Source organism: Ahaetulla prasina, chromosome 5 (genome assembly GCF_028640845.1).
Source record: "Ahaetulla prasina isolate Xishuangbanna chromosome 5, ASM2864084v1, whole genome shotgun sequence".
NCBI lineage: Eukaryota > Metazoa > Chordata > Lepidosauria > Squamata > Colubridae > Ahaetulla > Ahaetulla prasina.
In genome coordinates, this window is record NC_080543.1 from 139,875,756 (window position 1) to 139,892,140 (window position 16,385).

General features: G+C 37.4%; 1 long non-coding RNA gene across 2 annotated transcripts; it reads right to left on the bottom strand.

The window, feature by feature from the left end:
* Positions 1 to 2,428: 2,428 nt before the first annotated feature.
* LOC131199855 (uncharacterized) lies at positions 2,429 to 10,974 on the bottom strand. 2 transcript variants are annotated; one of them, XR_009155444.1, is made up of 5 exons: positions 10,439 to 10,974; positions 8,655 to 8,707; positions 7,636 to 7,706; positions 5,034 to 5,088; positions 2,429 to 2,663 (listed from the first exon to the last, which is right to left on the bottom strand). It is a non-coding gene; the product is annotated as an uncharacterized LOC131199855 (long non-coding RNA). The 2 variants fall into 2 exon arrangements; XR_009155443.1 differs by lacking the exon at positions 2,429 to 2,663 and having other exon boundaries at positions 4,113 to 5,088.
* Positions 10,975 to 16,385: the final 5,411 nt, after the last annotated feature.

Consider the following 16,385-nt stretch of genomic DNA (forward strand, 5'->3'; position numbering starts at 1 on the left):
CACACAGGATCTCAGCCCTTTTCTGTTCAGGAACTCAAGCCATGTGATCCTGACCACCATTAAACCATCTTTCCAAGCAGCCTCCATGTTTCCAGTGTCTTTGTCCCCACTTGGAACTGAACCCAGATGGATATTTCTTCCAACAGTGTTTAGGTTCTTTTTTCCAATATGTAAAACTGAGCATTTGCTGGTTGAGATTTGGAGTTGCCAGGTTTTAGACCATTCAGATAAAAAGTCTTTTTGGAGGATAGCTGTATTGTTGGTGGTGTTAAATAATTTGACATCGTCAGCAAAGGGAACACAATTACTTGTAATATGATCACAGAGATCATTAATGTATAATATGAAGAGTGTTGGTCCAAGAACGCTGCCTTGGGGAATGCCACTTTTTACAGGAACAGGAGTTAATAGAGCATTGCCAATTTTGACCACTTGTTGTCTGTTTGATAGAAAAGCTGTTATCCAATTGTGGAAGGGTCCTGAGATGCCGTAGGATTTTAGTTTTAGGAGACGTTTATCGTGTACTACTGAGTCGAAAGCTTTACAGAAGTCTATGTAGATTGCATCCATTGCTTTGACCTGATCAAGATTTGTAGTCCATATGTTTTTGCAGTGAAGAAGTTGTAAGTTACATGATATTTTTTTTCTGAAACCAAATTGTTTATTAGAGAGTAGGTTGTTTGTTTCTAGATGGAGGGTAATGGATTGGTTGATAATAGATTCTATTACTTTGCAGGTGACACAGCAAAGAGAGATAGGTCTGTAATTTTCAACTAGGCTGGGGTCTGCTTTTTTGAAGATAGGGATGACCGTGGCAAGTGACCAAAGTTTGGGAAGGGAATTGGTCATGAAAGCTTGTTCAAAAATTATGCTTAGGGATTCTGCTATATTAGTGGAAATCTTTTTTAAGAAGCATGCACATAGTCCATCAGGTCCAATAAATAGGAATGGTTTTAGTTTGCGAAGAGCTTTTTCAACATTATCTTCTGTGAAATCTATATGTGTTGGGTTGTTGTACTCATTGTTGGTATGATTGGGGAATGTCAGGTATAAGTCATTACTATTAGTTAACAAAGACTGTGCCAAAGAATGTTTTGAAGAGGTTTGCTTTAACTGTTTCATCATTATTTTCTTTGCCTTTAGATTCTTTTAGTGGTGGGATGGATCTCGAGTCATTAAGTTTGTTGTTCACAAAATTATAAAAAGCACGATTGGAATTTGTGCGCAAGAGGTCTTTTTCTTGCTTGGTGTGGTAATTGGTGCATTCAGTTTTTATTTGATTGCATATATTTCTGTAGTGGTTTTTGAAATTTGCTACATAGCTCTTTTTGTTTCTTCTCCAGAGGGATTTTTTTGGATTGTTTTTTTATTGATATGGGTAATTTGTTTTTTCTGGTTTTGGTGGTGGTTTGTGGTATGTAAAGATTAATGACTCTATTGACTTCAAGTAGGAAAACTTTATAGTGGTCTTCTGCAGTGATGCAGGTTGAGAACAGATTTTGCCAGTCAAGAAATGAGAGGTCGTAGTTTATAACAGGGATCTCCAACCTTTTGGACCTCAGGGACCACTAAATTCATAATTTTAAATCCTGTGGACCATTAATATGATCTGCCAAATGACTGACTGGGTGGGTGTGGCTAGGTGGTGATGTGACTGGTTGGGCATGCCCAATTCCTTGCTCCCCAGCCGGGCTCCTTAGGGCCTCAATAGGAAGCAGTTGTTGGAGCTAAGCAGCCACCATGAGAAAGAGTTGGCAAAACAGCTGGCTCAGTTCAAATTGGATCTGACCGAGAAGGAGGCTCAGCAGAAGCACCTCACTGAGGACTACAAGCATAGGCTTTCAAAGCAGAGGGAAGACCTGCGGGAGTGCAAGGCCAGGTACCAGTGCCTGGAGGCTCAGCAGGCTGAGATGGTCAGCCAGTTCCAGGCCATGATGCAGTCCCACTGGAAGAAAGTCCTCCGGCTCCTTGCCACCAGTGGCACTTCCCTTCAGCCTTCACCCAAAGCCCTGCACCAGGAGGCTGAAGCAGACCCTAAGTCGGAATTTCTGCCTCCCTCCAACCCACACAAAAAGACCCTGAAGAAGGAGACTCTCTGCAGCAAGACAAATGTTCATTGCACGTATCTATCCCAGGGGCCGTAGTTTGAGGACCCCTGATTTAGTGCAATATAAACAATGCAAATAATTTTTCTGCGAACCACCAAAATTTTCTCACAGACCACCGGTGGTCCATGGACCAACAATTGGTGACCGCTGGTTTATAAGATCATAGTTGGCTTTTTTGAAATTGTAGTTTGGAATACCATTATTATGACGATTTATGTAAGGGCATATATTGAGACAAAAGTCTATCAAGCTGTGGTCGCTGTTGGAAGAGGGTTCTTTTATTTGTAGTCCATAAATTGAGTTTGTGTTGTTGCAGAAGATGAGGTCAAGGCAGTTGTTGAGTCTTGTATTATTAGTTCTAGTTGTTGTAGACCAAGGTTTGTAACAGCGTTGTATAGTGTAGTATGGATGGGTTCAGTTGTACATTCATTTGTTATCCAGTTAATAGAAGGTAGATTAAGGTCACCCAGGAAGATGAGAGGATATGTGCAAGAGGTAGCCCATGTTAGCAGTGTGGTTAACTTGTTCGCATGAGCGATGTTGTAGTCAGGGGCTCTGTAGCATAGTAAGAATCGAAGTGTGATGTTAAGGGACAAGTCGCATTAATTAATTTTACTAATTAAGTTAACTATATATAATTTATGTTTATTCGTTATAAAATAACATGATCTATGTTTTGTAGAAAGTGTCCAAATGACCACTAAGACATTAATTTAATAATTAATGTAGGATTATTTCTTGTACTAAGGCACTTTCCGCCCCTTTCATTGTGCATACATGCATATATTCTAATACTGATATTCTCCAATAGTCAGACTCCAGAAAGCGATTGGAATTCTTCATAGGAATCTCATTCTGAATTGAAGTGCTATAGAGAACAAAGCTATGCCAAAATCAGTTTGAACTACTTACCCTCCATAATTTCTCCTGTGAAATTAATTTTGGAAGTGTATTCTCTATAAAATTGGATGAGTAATTTAAAAATAATTTTTTTTTCTAATCAGTTTTACTGAGATTGCTTTCCAGTTCCATGAAACTTTATACTTTTTAAAATATATATATAGCAAAATACAGGTAGGTAAGACCTTTCTTTTTCCATACCAAATTGGTTAAAGTTCAAATGGCTTAAACCTCATTTTAATCATTGCAGGTTTGAAGATGTTATGAAGGTTCATTTGTCTATAGCAATTTTAAGAATTTTATCTATTTATCATGTTTATATAATCACCGATCTCACAAAGAAATGTTTCTAGGCAGTGTGCAACCCTCAATTAAAAAGAAAACCAACACACATAAAACAATAATTATTAAAATTATAAAAACTATTTTAAAAGCATGTAAAATAAGAGAGGAAAATGTTTTACCATAGTAAGGGAACAATTGCAAAAGCCCTTCTACCAGTGGTGGGATTGAGGTAATTTAACAACTGGTTCTCTGGCCTAATGATTTCTTCCAACAACCAGTTTGCCAAACTGCTCAGAAAGTTAACAACCGGTTCTCCCGAAGTAGTGCGAACTGGCTGAATCCCACCACTGCCTTCTACCCATGTCTGCTAGATCTGTTTTTCAAGCAGAAGTCCTGAGTCCAGGAGAACTCCCAGGTTGCAGTGCCACCCCATCCAGCACTAAGAATATTTATCTCCCTCTTTTTGCTCATCTCCCTCACTATAAAAATTCATCATCCCATTCTTGAAATTCATCTGTTCCTACATTCAAGGTTTAAAATTTACCTCTTTTTCTAATCCAGGTGTGATAGGCTTTGAGAAAATCAGTTGGTTGCAACATTGCCAGGATGCTATTGTTTAAAAAAAAGAACTCACAGAAGTTTTGAAACATAGCAGGAGCATGGCAGCCAAGCAACCAGGAAGACTCTAGATCCTTTTGGCCCTTTTATTTGCATATGTTACAATTGGCCTTCCTTTACATAGTTTCCTATAAACCTCCCACTTTTTGGTTTCCATTTTGCAAATTGTCAAAACCAACAGAGACATCAGAGATGGTCAGAGTTGTCAAAATAAGTCAAAATGGCAGTTGCAACCATGTGAGTGAAATCCTGCTTCTTTTTTATTCGAGTGATCTTGTGGACAGTCCTGAAAACCCACAAGTACATATCTAAACAGCATTTCTTTTTTATGGGACATAGAATTGGAGCATTGGATATTTTTCTTTTATTTGTCCTTGTAAGGCAGGGTATGTATATTTGTGTCTGTGTCTGTGCATGATTGCAGATGTTGGTGGGATCCTAGATGTTCTTCACATACTTCTGTTGATCAGCTGAAGGCAAAAAGAGTGAAGATGCTTCGCTCTTTGTTTTAATATCATCATAAGTGAAGACATTTGCAAATCAGTTCCAGAAAGCATTTATGTGGGAATGGAAAATGCTGGTGGTGTGGAAGTGCCCTAAACTGTAATTACTTCTAACCATGGATGGGATAAATTGAGATTTATGTTAATTTTTTCTGAGTCAGCATTTATTGTGTATGAGCCTAAATATTGTTATCCCTAATTCTTGTAGTTTATTTTTAAGTTCAATATTGTAACATTTGCTGTGGCAGAAACTCTGTATATCTTATTATTCAAAATGACTCAGGTTTCTACAAACATTATATGCTCTTATTTCCTCTTAATGGTGCTCTACTTCTGGGAGAATGAACTATAATGCATAGCTAGCTCAATAGGGGAAGTACTGAATAATTAATGATAATGCTCCTTGTTCCTCAATAATGGCTGATAGAGAATGAGGACTATTGAAAAATTGGTACCTAGTAGTCCACGTAGGACAGTGGCAGATTTTCCCCCAATGTTACCCTTCTTGAAGCTACTCTCTGCTCTATTCCTACATGAAGGGTAGCTCAGACTCAAAAATAGCATACTTTGTTGTCAGCCAACTAATTTAGTAATATAATAACATTTCGATTCTCTTGACCTCCATTCACTGGACTTCAGATGTCACAGACCAAATCTGCATTCATACTCCATACCTGAAATACAGAGAAGTGTCCTGTTATATCACTTGCTCAGTTTATGTCTTATGTGTAATTATGTAATTGACATTTTTACATCATTTGTGACAATTATATAATTTGAATCAATGTATATTATATAGATGGTACCAAGTCTAATGGTCAATTCCAATTTAATATATACCTCTTCCTCCAATAATCCTTTGATCAGTTCTACTATATTATATATTCCACAAGAAACAGCACTTTTCATTCTTATCTTGAATATGGTTATGAAAATATTACAAGCATCTGCACATATCAATAGATTAGCTCAATGAACAAAGAAAATAAGAAAATGTATTTCTACAAATAAAAAACAAAAGGTTTTTAAAAGGTATGTTGGATATGTTACACACTAGGGAGCTCTTGCTGAAAAACAATTGTATAACCACCCAGAAATCTGATTTGTTCTATATGCTGCTTTGCTCTGAAAAATTGAAGACCCAAATAATTTTGAAGCAAGGTGATATGTGTAGGACTTTCAGGTCATTGTTAACCTGGATATTACCTACCAGTTGTTGCTGTAAATATTCACATTTGTTCTTCTAATGCCATGATGGCAAACCTATGGTACGCATGCCAGAGGTGGCACTCAGAGCCCACTCTGTCGGCACGCGTGCCCTCACCCCAGGTCAGATCTCCGTGGCATTTCTTTCATGAGCTTCTGTTTCCCTGCAAACGACGAAACAGAAGCTCATGAAACAAAAAGATCTTACCTCTTGCTGCACTGCCGGTGTTGGGATGCCCCACCTCCCGCCGGCCAGCTGGTCTTTGGGTCTCTGCTGTGTATGCGCACATGTTCATGCATGTCGGTGCAGGCACATATTTGTGTGTGTGCACACCTTTCAGTTTGGGCATGTGCGCGCATGCAGTTTGGGCACTTGGTGTCTAAAAGGTTCACCATCACTGTTCTAATGTACAGTATTTGACATAAATATCCTACTTTGTCTCCACTGAGCTACCTTATTTACCTGAAAGGAAACTGGCTCAGAGATGAAGACATCCTGATCCTTCCACATACAAAAGTTAGATCAAAACTTCCCTTCCTTCATTTCTTTATTCTCAGTGAACCTAAAATCACCTTCTCATTTTAAAGATAAATAAGCAAAAGCAGTGCCTATTATTTCTTTCATATAAATATAGTAAGATTATGGGCAGATTACTGCATTCTGTTTTCACAATTTTATTTCATTTCACTTCACCTAATTTTTTCTTCTTCACATTTCTGTGATGTACCTAACAAGTGATATTGTGACAAGTTCACCTTTCTACACTGAGCTTTATTGTTGAATTGAGATTAGAAGTCTTTCATAAGAAATGTCTACTGTGCAATCGTTTATAAAATTGTACAGGGTGGAAGGAGAGATCCAGACATAATTGATTTCCTTTGCATTATCTTGTGCTCTGTCTCTTTTATTTCCCACAAAATAATTTACTGAGGAGGAAAAGACAGGAGACCAGCAGAAGGTCTTTCGATTCAGGCTTCCAGCTCTCTGTTAAAACGCCTAAGTGTTTCTGGCCCAACCATTTTATTGTCTACTACATCAGCATCACTTTTTTGCCTTAAGTTGATTCATGGATGTCATTTCCTCTCCGTTTTCCAGATCTAGTTGTATAAAAATTTACTCAGAGAACTATTGAATCCTATGGGAGGTGGCTAGAAAATTCATTTTGTCACCATGGTGATGCTATGAAACAGCTTCCCATAGCAACGGATCTCTGCCCAGTCAACAACATTTAGAAACAGTTACTCTGCAAAGGTCAGCTATCATATTGAAAATCTTCATTCCAAGTGAGACTTTTAACATAGCAACTAGAAGAAAAATTACAGGGCTGGAATGGAATCAATTGCCATGGCAGCAAAGTCATTCTTAGTGACCACTTCGTGGCTACTGTAACATCTCTCTAGACTCCTTATGAAAAAGTGGGAACAGCCCTCGAGTCTCATTTCTCAGAGAGACTTGACATAACTGCACAGGTGAAAGAAATGCTGAAATGAAATGTATTATGGTATAGAGTCGTGATGGCAAACCTGTGGCACATGTGCAGACGTGGCATGCAGCACCCTCTCTGATGGCACATGAGCCGTCTCCCCAGTTCAGCTCTGCTGCACATATGCACGCGCCTCCCGCCAGCCAGCTGGTCTTCGGATCTCTGCTGTGCATGCGTGGGAGGTGTGGGGCATGCAGGGGGCACACATGCATGGGGGGCATGGCGTATGTGGGGGGCATGCATGCGCAGGTGGGGGACAGGGCGCATGCACAGAGCGCATGCATGCACGGAGTGTGGCGCATGCATGCATTCGCAAGGGTGGGGCGCATGCATGGGGTGGGGTGCATGCATGGGGGCCATGCACGCATTGCATCCTGCGGGTTTGCATGCCAGAGCTTTGGCCACTCGGTTCGGAAAAGGTTAGCCATCACTGGTATAGAGGGAACAGCTGTTCCTGTTGGGCATATCAGAGAAGAAAAGAAAATTGGTTTTATTTGTGAATTATTGACTTGGGTAATTTTTAAAACTTACTTCTGTTTCAGTAGATCCCAGAGTATGACACCATCATTAAAACACATCTTCATAAAAGCATAAAAGAATACCTGCAATATGACAGAAATATCAATATTGAGATTAGGAATGTGCAGAGTCAACATGAATCTCATTCTATCCAGGCTTAAAAAAAGAGCTATAGAAAAAAACTAATGTTTGTTTTCTTACAAAGCTTTTTGTGAGACAGTATCGGAGAGCACAGTCAGTGGTGAAAGAGGCTAAATCTGAATGTTTTATATAGAAAGATAATAGGTGTGTGTGGGAGCTGTATGCTTAGTACATTTCTCTATGTAAACTCATTTTTACTCATATACACAACATAGACCCATTACACTTTCCGTTTCAGAATAAGCAGTGTTATACAGAGCTTTGCAAAGGAACAAGTCTTCAGATGAATCTTTTTCTTCAGATGAATCTTTCAAAACAAAATACAATAATTGAGTGTAGATTTTCAATCAAGATAGATACTAACAAATTTCCTTTGTCATGTTGCTTAAACCATAGAGGGACATTTTTTTGCTAAATCTTTCAAATATGCTTCCCCAGAAATCTCTGAAATTTTTTTTTGTATTACTAAAAGAGGGGAGGAGACAATATAATAATTAAAAAGAAATAAACTGCAATAAAAATACAATTATAATAAATATCTAGATCAGGGGTGTCAAACTCAAGGCTCGTGGGCCAAATGCAGCTTGTGATGTGGTTGGATCCGGCCTGCGGGGCCATCCTGGTCTACCCAATGCGAAGAGGAAACATGTCAGCAGTTTGGGGAGTGGCATCAAGCTGGCCATGCCCACTCAGTCAGGCACGTTCACCCAGTCGGCCATCCCCGGCCAGCCCCCCAAGGTCAACCACAGCTCTGATGTGGCCCTCAATGAAATTGAGTTTGACATCCCTGATCTAGATCTTAACTTACTATTAGAATAAATCTACCAGAGAACATTCAGTTACCAGAGTATCATTTCAGAGAAGGCCCTTTTGCATAGCAAATAATTTACCTTTATGAGAAAATATACTGAGATTCTGGCCATCTTCCTGCTGAAGCCCTCTCCTGACAAAAAAGAGATTATAGGTAGTTCAGACATCTTGCACACAAGCTTTATTTCATCATCAAAGTCCTCACAATTGCACTCATGTCAGTCCTACTAGTGCTCAAAACTCTTTGTGAAGTCCACTGTTTGTTTCAACTCAGTGGGGAGCACAAAAACAACAGCACCCCCTCCAGCCAACTTAATTTTCCAACTTAATTTTTATTGGTCTGCATTTACTTTTGTGACAAGGGAAAAATGTCCGGTGTGTTAAAAAGTGACCAAATATTCCCTAAGATTGATTGGGAATAATGAGAAAACTGGTGTTTTAATGGCACCTTGATTTCAGAAAGGAAGGGGAAACTCTGAGCAGTCGCTGGTAGAAGTTCCTATCATTGGAACCAATGATTTTCAACCAATTGGAAATCATTGGTTCCACTTTTTGAGGAAAGTTGCAACTTTGTAGTATTTCTTCTGGTGCAGCAGCTCAATTTGGGAAGTCCTGCATGTGGCCCAGTGCTGCTATGAGGACATGGCTGTAGCATTGATTGATACCGGTACAGTGTCTTGTATGTGGGAGGGGCCTAAATCCAAGTCATATCCTTTTTTATTTTTAGAAAATATTATATTAATTTTTGCTACATTAGATACAGTTAAAGAAGGAATCAAATATATCTTTCATTTAAAATGCATCATATGATTTTGGTCTTGTTTAGTTTTTAGCTGATTTGATTTATTCAGATTAAATAATTCTGTTGATTTCACAACAGAGAGGTGTAAATAAAGAGTTCATAAAATATCAAAAATTATATTAATATTTTGGATCCAGTACTCAAACCTTCATACAATAATGAATACTCTTTTCCAAGAAAATTCACATATAATTTTGTTGTAGATTTTTTTATCTACAGAAGTGCACTTATAAGTTTTTTACTGTATGATAGGCATGAACTAAGAAATGACGGTCTCTTAATATGTTAAAGTTCCATCTGGAAGAGAGAAAATGGAGAACAAACTACAATAAATATCAGTTCATAGAGATCCTGGGGAGACAAATCTAGAGGCCAAACAACAAGTTATTTTAAATACATAAGGAACAAATCTTTTATATTTTAAATGCATATTCTAAATAGCATTGTACAACATAGCATTGTACAACATATGTGGGCACGATTGGGATGTAGATCCTAGCAGAGCCACAGAATTCTCTTTCCAAGTGACACAGTTCTGATTCTGACCTCTCTCTACTTAACAAAGGAAACAAAGGAAGCAAAACTACTTATATGCTCTGGATTTAATATAACATATTACCCTGTTTTCCCCAAAATAAGAGATTCCCTGATAATAAGCCCAATTGGGCTTTTGAGTGCATAGCAATAAGGCCAAGCTCTTATTTCAGGATTCAAAAAAATATAAGACAGGATCTTATTTTTGGGAAAACATGTTATTTGGTTCTAAATTCAGTCAGGGATTGAGAGTGGGGAGACCCAGGTTCTAATCCATCCTCAACCATGGAAGTTTTACTGCATGATTTTAGATGAGTCACCCTCTTGTACATGCCACATACAGTTGTTACCGAAGGGAATAACAGGAGGAAGCAGCATTATTCCCGCTTCTTTGAGCACCTGAATGAAAGGCTGATATTAAATCTAATAAGTAAACCTGAGTATGACATCTTTCAACATAATAGTAACTATTGAATGATCTTATGTAGAATTGGGCAGTGGGTACATCCAGATGTGAAATGCACTTACCTTCGCTACCGATTCAGAACTGTGAGCATGTGCCTCTTCTGCGCATGCACAGAGGGTAAAAAACAGAATGTAATGATATCCGAGTGGGTGGGCGGAGCCCTACAGGTTCGCATGAGCTGGAACGATCCGGCTGGATTTCACCGCTGGGTACATCCTATTAGAAACATCTATTAAACATTTAAAGAAAATACTGCATTGATGTACATTTTCGGAATAAGAAAGTATAACATGTTTTGGGTTCATACTTAATATGAACAAAAAGTTTGTTTAGTTAAAAGCTAGTTTCTTGCAGTGTATGAATGTCAAGTGTCCATAGTTTCCTGCTGGAATTATGGAGCCTAATATGAAGTGAGAGCACAAGCCATGATAGTAATAATTGACACAGAGTAGAGATAGTAATGGAATGTAATAAAGATTAAGAAAAGTATATAAAGAATAATGACAAAGCAGGTGGAAAAAAAAGACATGACATTCAGTGCTTCTTTTACAAGCATATGACTTAATACAAAGAGCAGTCATTAGGGAATTTAATTAGTAGCAAGTGGGAGTGATTATTTTGTAATGTAATGTAAATAAAAATGCACTTCTAAAACTTATTACTTATCATGAAAATGAAAATGAAAGTTTTTCTGGTTGCAAATAGTAGATTTAAATGATGGATTTTCATGATTAAAATTTTATTTCATCGCTGCTGTCCTGCTAATTACAAATTGTCAGACCCTTTGTCTGCTGTTATTTGCGCTGATATTGTTTTTCATGAAAACAAAGAGCACATTTAATATCTAAAGCTCAGTCTATGCTTTAAGTGCACAGCTATTTGAGTTTATCTACAAAATTGCTGCCTTTCCTTGCAATAATTATTTTAATACCTGTTTATCTATTTTCTAACTCTGCATTTGCATTTTTCTTTATAAATCCAGCTGAAGTTAATAATATGCATACTGTTGTTATTCAATGAAATTTCAGACTTAAGACCATCTGCAAGGGAAAAAAGTGTATTTGTAGGGGACCCTGGCTGGGTGCCTGATGGTTTAGACAACAATTTTGTCTTCAAAGGTGTACTGTGTAGCAAAGCAATTCATTGGCAAACATAAACTTAAAAGACTACAAAGATTTTCTTTTGAGGAGCAAAAGTCAGGCACATGGAGAAGACTATGAGGCTATCGAATATCAAAGAGATTAATACAGATAACTCTGGAGGAGGTATCCCAGGGTCACGAAATGTTGTAATGAACTGGGGTCATGTGGACCCCTACAGTCATCAGCAGAGAAGCCCTTGTACTTATACCCTCCCCTCTTTTCCCCCATCTAGAATATACTGTACCTATTCTTCTTCAACAGTACTTTCATTAAGAGAAAATGCTGAAAAAAGGAAACATAAATCAAGATGAAATAGGAGTCATACACACATGTCCTAAAATATTCACAGCATGTAAAAGCCACGACAGCTGCCTCCCCCAGTCAACTATGAAAATCCCTTCTTCTGGAAAAATACAAACTGCCTCTTGTTCTCCTCTCTTGTATACACACCCAGGCAGAACACTAAGAATGTGACCTGCATTCTTACTTGACCTTGATTAAACAGCATTCGTTGTTGAATTCTTTGAAACAAATTAGTTGTGAAAGTGAAACCAACAAATAGAAGACAAAAGGGAAACATGTCTCTGAACTGTCTAGAGACTGGCCTTATAACAAAAGGTTAAATGTTTGCATGCTGAAGATTAGCATGGCAAGGAAAAGAGATTATCAGGAAGCATGTGTACTACTCATAACACAAACACACATGGAATAGAAATGTGTGTCTGCATTGTTGTTATGGGGCACTGCATTTGTGTATGATAGCACTAAAATCATTTAAAATCAATATAAAGGTTGGGGTTTGCATCATAATTGTAACACATATTTCTCACACTTGTCGTATGACTTTTATGCTGTGTGATGGCTAGTAGATGCATGTTATGCTTGTATTGTGAAATGCTAGACTCACATTTTCTTCTGACTATCAAAATTCTGCCTCTAATTTATTGATTTATCAATATATTAATGAAATCCTGCAATCACAGAAATCTGTTTAATAAGGTATAAGAAAATAAAATGAAGTATAAAAAATTAAGACAGTTAATCCCCACTCCAAAAAAGTATTTAGTTTTTTTCCAGAAAGCAGACAATGTTGGAGACAAACAAATCTTATATGGAAAGTCATTTCAGAGGGGCAACGTCATCACTGAAAAACAGTGCTTCTGTCAGGAACCTCTCAAAAAAGGGGACAACCGGCTATTTTTCCCGAGCTGAAAAATTGATTCTGCAAATAACCAGCCATAAAGGGCTTTTGACTTGGGCCTTGAATTTATCTGTTACATTATTCCTGCACTTCTATTATGTTTGAATGATTTGCCGGAGGTACCTAGAATTATTACCTGATGTTAGTTTGCATTCAGTGGCTGTGGGAAGGTAGATTTGCAGAATGAAGGCTATCCATAAAACAACTCAGCTTTGATAGGGAATGTACACTCGCTGGAAGCCCATTCAACGGTCACTTTAATCAGATACCAGCAACAAGCCATTGGCATGCATATTTTCAGAGAGTCGTCAGTGACCTTTCAGGTTTGTAACATTGTACAGTATTTATAGATCAAGGTTCACTGATGTGGATATTTCAGCAATATCCTGAAAATTCAAGAATGGATCCTTGCTGGTAAGAAACACAACTACCAGGTTTCACAACCTTTTCCAACAGGAGAATTAGGCCATCGAAAGGGCAGTAAATAGGAAATTCTTTTATTTCTACCTCCATTGTTGGCTGTTTCAACACATCCTGTTTATGTTTTGATCATTTTCTCCCAAAATATTTGATAAAGAGTTTTGGCTTCCATTCAAGCAGTTGAACACAAACTGTTGACAACTCTCTAAACTCTAATTCTCAACATTAATCTTTCTCATAATAAAGCAATCAATATGTACTAATAAATTATGCCAGAAGAGTAAATCCAGAACAGGATAAGAAAAGTATTGAATTTTAAGGTATTTAAATTATTTCTTAGAGAGATAGTTTCACTTTAAATTGTAAATAGTTTTTTTTCTTCCATTCGGTTGTGTTTGAATCTTGGTACTGCCTGGTCACTTGACGTCCCTTCAATTTTCTTGGCAAGTTTCTTTCTGAAAGCAGTTTTCCACTGTTTCTTTTCTGAAAGAAAGTGATTAGCCAGCCTGCTTTGTACCTAAGGAAGGAATAGAACTCTGAGTCACTTGGTTTCTAGCCTAATGCCTTAATCACTACACCAAACTAGCTCGCTTAAATATTGTAATATGACTTTAAAAGAAAAGATGCAAATGATACAGAAATCTTCATAGTTTGGGGGGGGGGGTTAATTCTATCCTGCATGATATTAGACAAACAGCATTGTTTTGTCTTAAAGCTTTCATAATGAGAGTGATGTAGAAAATAAAATTGAGAATTAGTGGTGGAAAAATCAGATTCCAATTCCTCCTGAATCATGGAAGTCACTCTGTGCTATTGGATCAAGTCCCATCTCAAACAGGACTCAGACTTTGATTGCATAGTCATGATCTATCCACACCTGCCTCCTACTCTGGCTTACACTACTTTGATAGATGTCAAATAGAGTAACCCCTAATATAATCATCCTGAACTTCTTAAAGTAAGAAGTGGATCCAGCACATGGTAAATATTCCATTCCTCCCACTTGCCCTTTTCTTCTAATAACATTGTTCTTCTATAGCTGTTAGCTCTATTCTATTCTTGGACAGAAGTGGAAACAGTTTGGTAGACATGATCCTTTTCCTATTTTTGTCACTGACATTTATACGTTCCCAACCTCCATCTTCAGTTCACAAATTAGCATGAAAATGCATGTGCAGAAGATCTGTAGGATATTGTAACAAAAAGTCAAAATGTTGACCATCATATGTGCAACTGGGCCTCTGGTGGCGCAACAGGCTAATGCAGCCTATTATTAACAGCAACTGCTTGCAATATTGCAGGTTCAAGTCCCACCAGGCCCAAGGTTGGCTCAACCTTCCATCCTTTATAAGGTAGGTAAAATGAGGACCCAGATTGTTGGGGGGCAATAAGTTGACTTTGTATATAGTATACAAATGGATGAAGACTATTGCTTGACATAGTGTAAGCCGCCCTGAGTCTTCGGAGCAGGGCGGGATATAAATGCAAAAAAAAAAAAAACCTCATATAACAAACAAGCAGAGCTTCAATAGCATTATTGTGACTGCTGTCTTGACTTTTTCTTTAACCCCAGCCTGTGTATATCCCTGCACATGTGCATACAGGAAGCTGCAAAATTTCACTTCTAAATCCAAAAATACTTCTTCTCACTGGAACATTTTACAACATGTCCAGAAGTATTGGCAAAAAAATGGTAACACTTGTCACAACCATTATTACCTCCCTGTAACAATAAAAATAAGTAACAATCAAATAAGTACCTGTTTAATATTCTCCGTTTCCTGCTGTTATTTCTTTTTTTTTTTTTTTTTTATTCAAAAAGTTTTACAAAATTTTTCCCCCCCTTTCCCCCCCTCCTCCCCCCTCCCTTCGCAACCCCCCTCCCCCCCCCGACTTCCCGGAACGAGCACAAGGTATAGTTAAAGTAAAACAAACATATGCTAAAAAGTTTTCGTCCCAACTTAATTATACCCCTACAATCATCAATTCCTAACTTCCCCAAAAGCAATCAAAATAATACATCATAATCATTCAAAACAGTCTGATAACTCTTAGTCTGATATCTACGTTGAATATAGTCAATCCATTTTTCCATTCCTTTAAGTATCTTTCTTATGATTGTCTTTCAAAAGGCTGATATCTTCGCCATCTCAGCCAAATTGGCAACTTTCAATATCCATTCTTGTATTGTTGGTACTTCTTTTTTCTTCCAATATTGTCCTATTAGTAATCTTGCTGCAGTTATTAGATTTAAAATCAATTTAGTCTCAATTACTGTACAATCCGTAATAATTCCCAACAAGAAAAATTGCGGCAGGAAATTTATCTTCTTTTTCAGAACATTTTGTAAAATCCACCAAATTTTTATCCAAAAGGCCTTTATGTCCTTACAAGTCCACCAAATGTGAAAATATGTAGCGTCATCACAATTACATCTCCAACATTTTGCTTGCATTTCTGGATACATACACGATAATTTTTTAGGATCTAGATGGCATCTATAAAACATTTTATAAAAAATTTTCCCTCAGATTCTGTGCCTGCGTGAATTTAACATTTCTAACCCAAATTCTTTCCCACGTTTCCAATAATATTGGCTCCTGAAAATTTTGTGCCCACTTTATCATACAGTCCTTTACCAAGTCCCTTTCAAAATCTATTTCAAGTAACACATTATACAATCTCTTTATATGCTCCTGAGACTGATTTCTAATTTGCTTTACCAAATTTCCTCGTTCTGCTCTATACCAATTTTCTGATCTCCTTCCATCTAGCATGTAATTGCTCATATTGAAACCAAGTATAATTTCTTCCTTCCTCTCGTAATACTTGCAGAGATTTTAACTGCAAATTACCTCTTTCAGTATACAAAAGATCTTTATATGTAATCATTTCCTGCTTCTGTTCTATGTTTATATTTACTACTGTATGTCTAGGACATGCCCATATAGGAACCTTATAATTTAGTTTATAAGAGTATTTTTCCAAACACAGAAGGGCATTTCTTAGCACATGATTTTTAAAGGCCTTATCCACTTTTTGTCATAAATTAAATATGCATGCCATCCATATAACAAATCATAACCTTCTATATTCAAAATTCTGTCCTCTGTTAAATTAAACCAATCACTTATTGCAGAGAGAGCAGCTGCTTCATAATATAATTTTAAAATTAGGCATTTTAAACCTCCCTTTCCGAGAATCTTGAATTATTTTCATTTTAACCCTAGCTTTTTACCTTCCCAT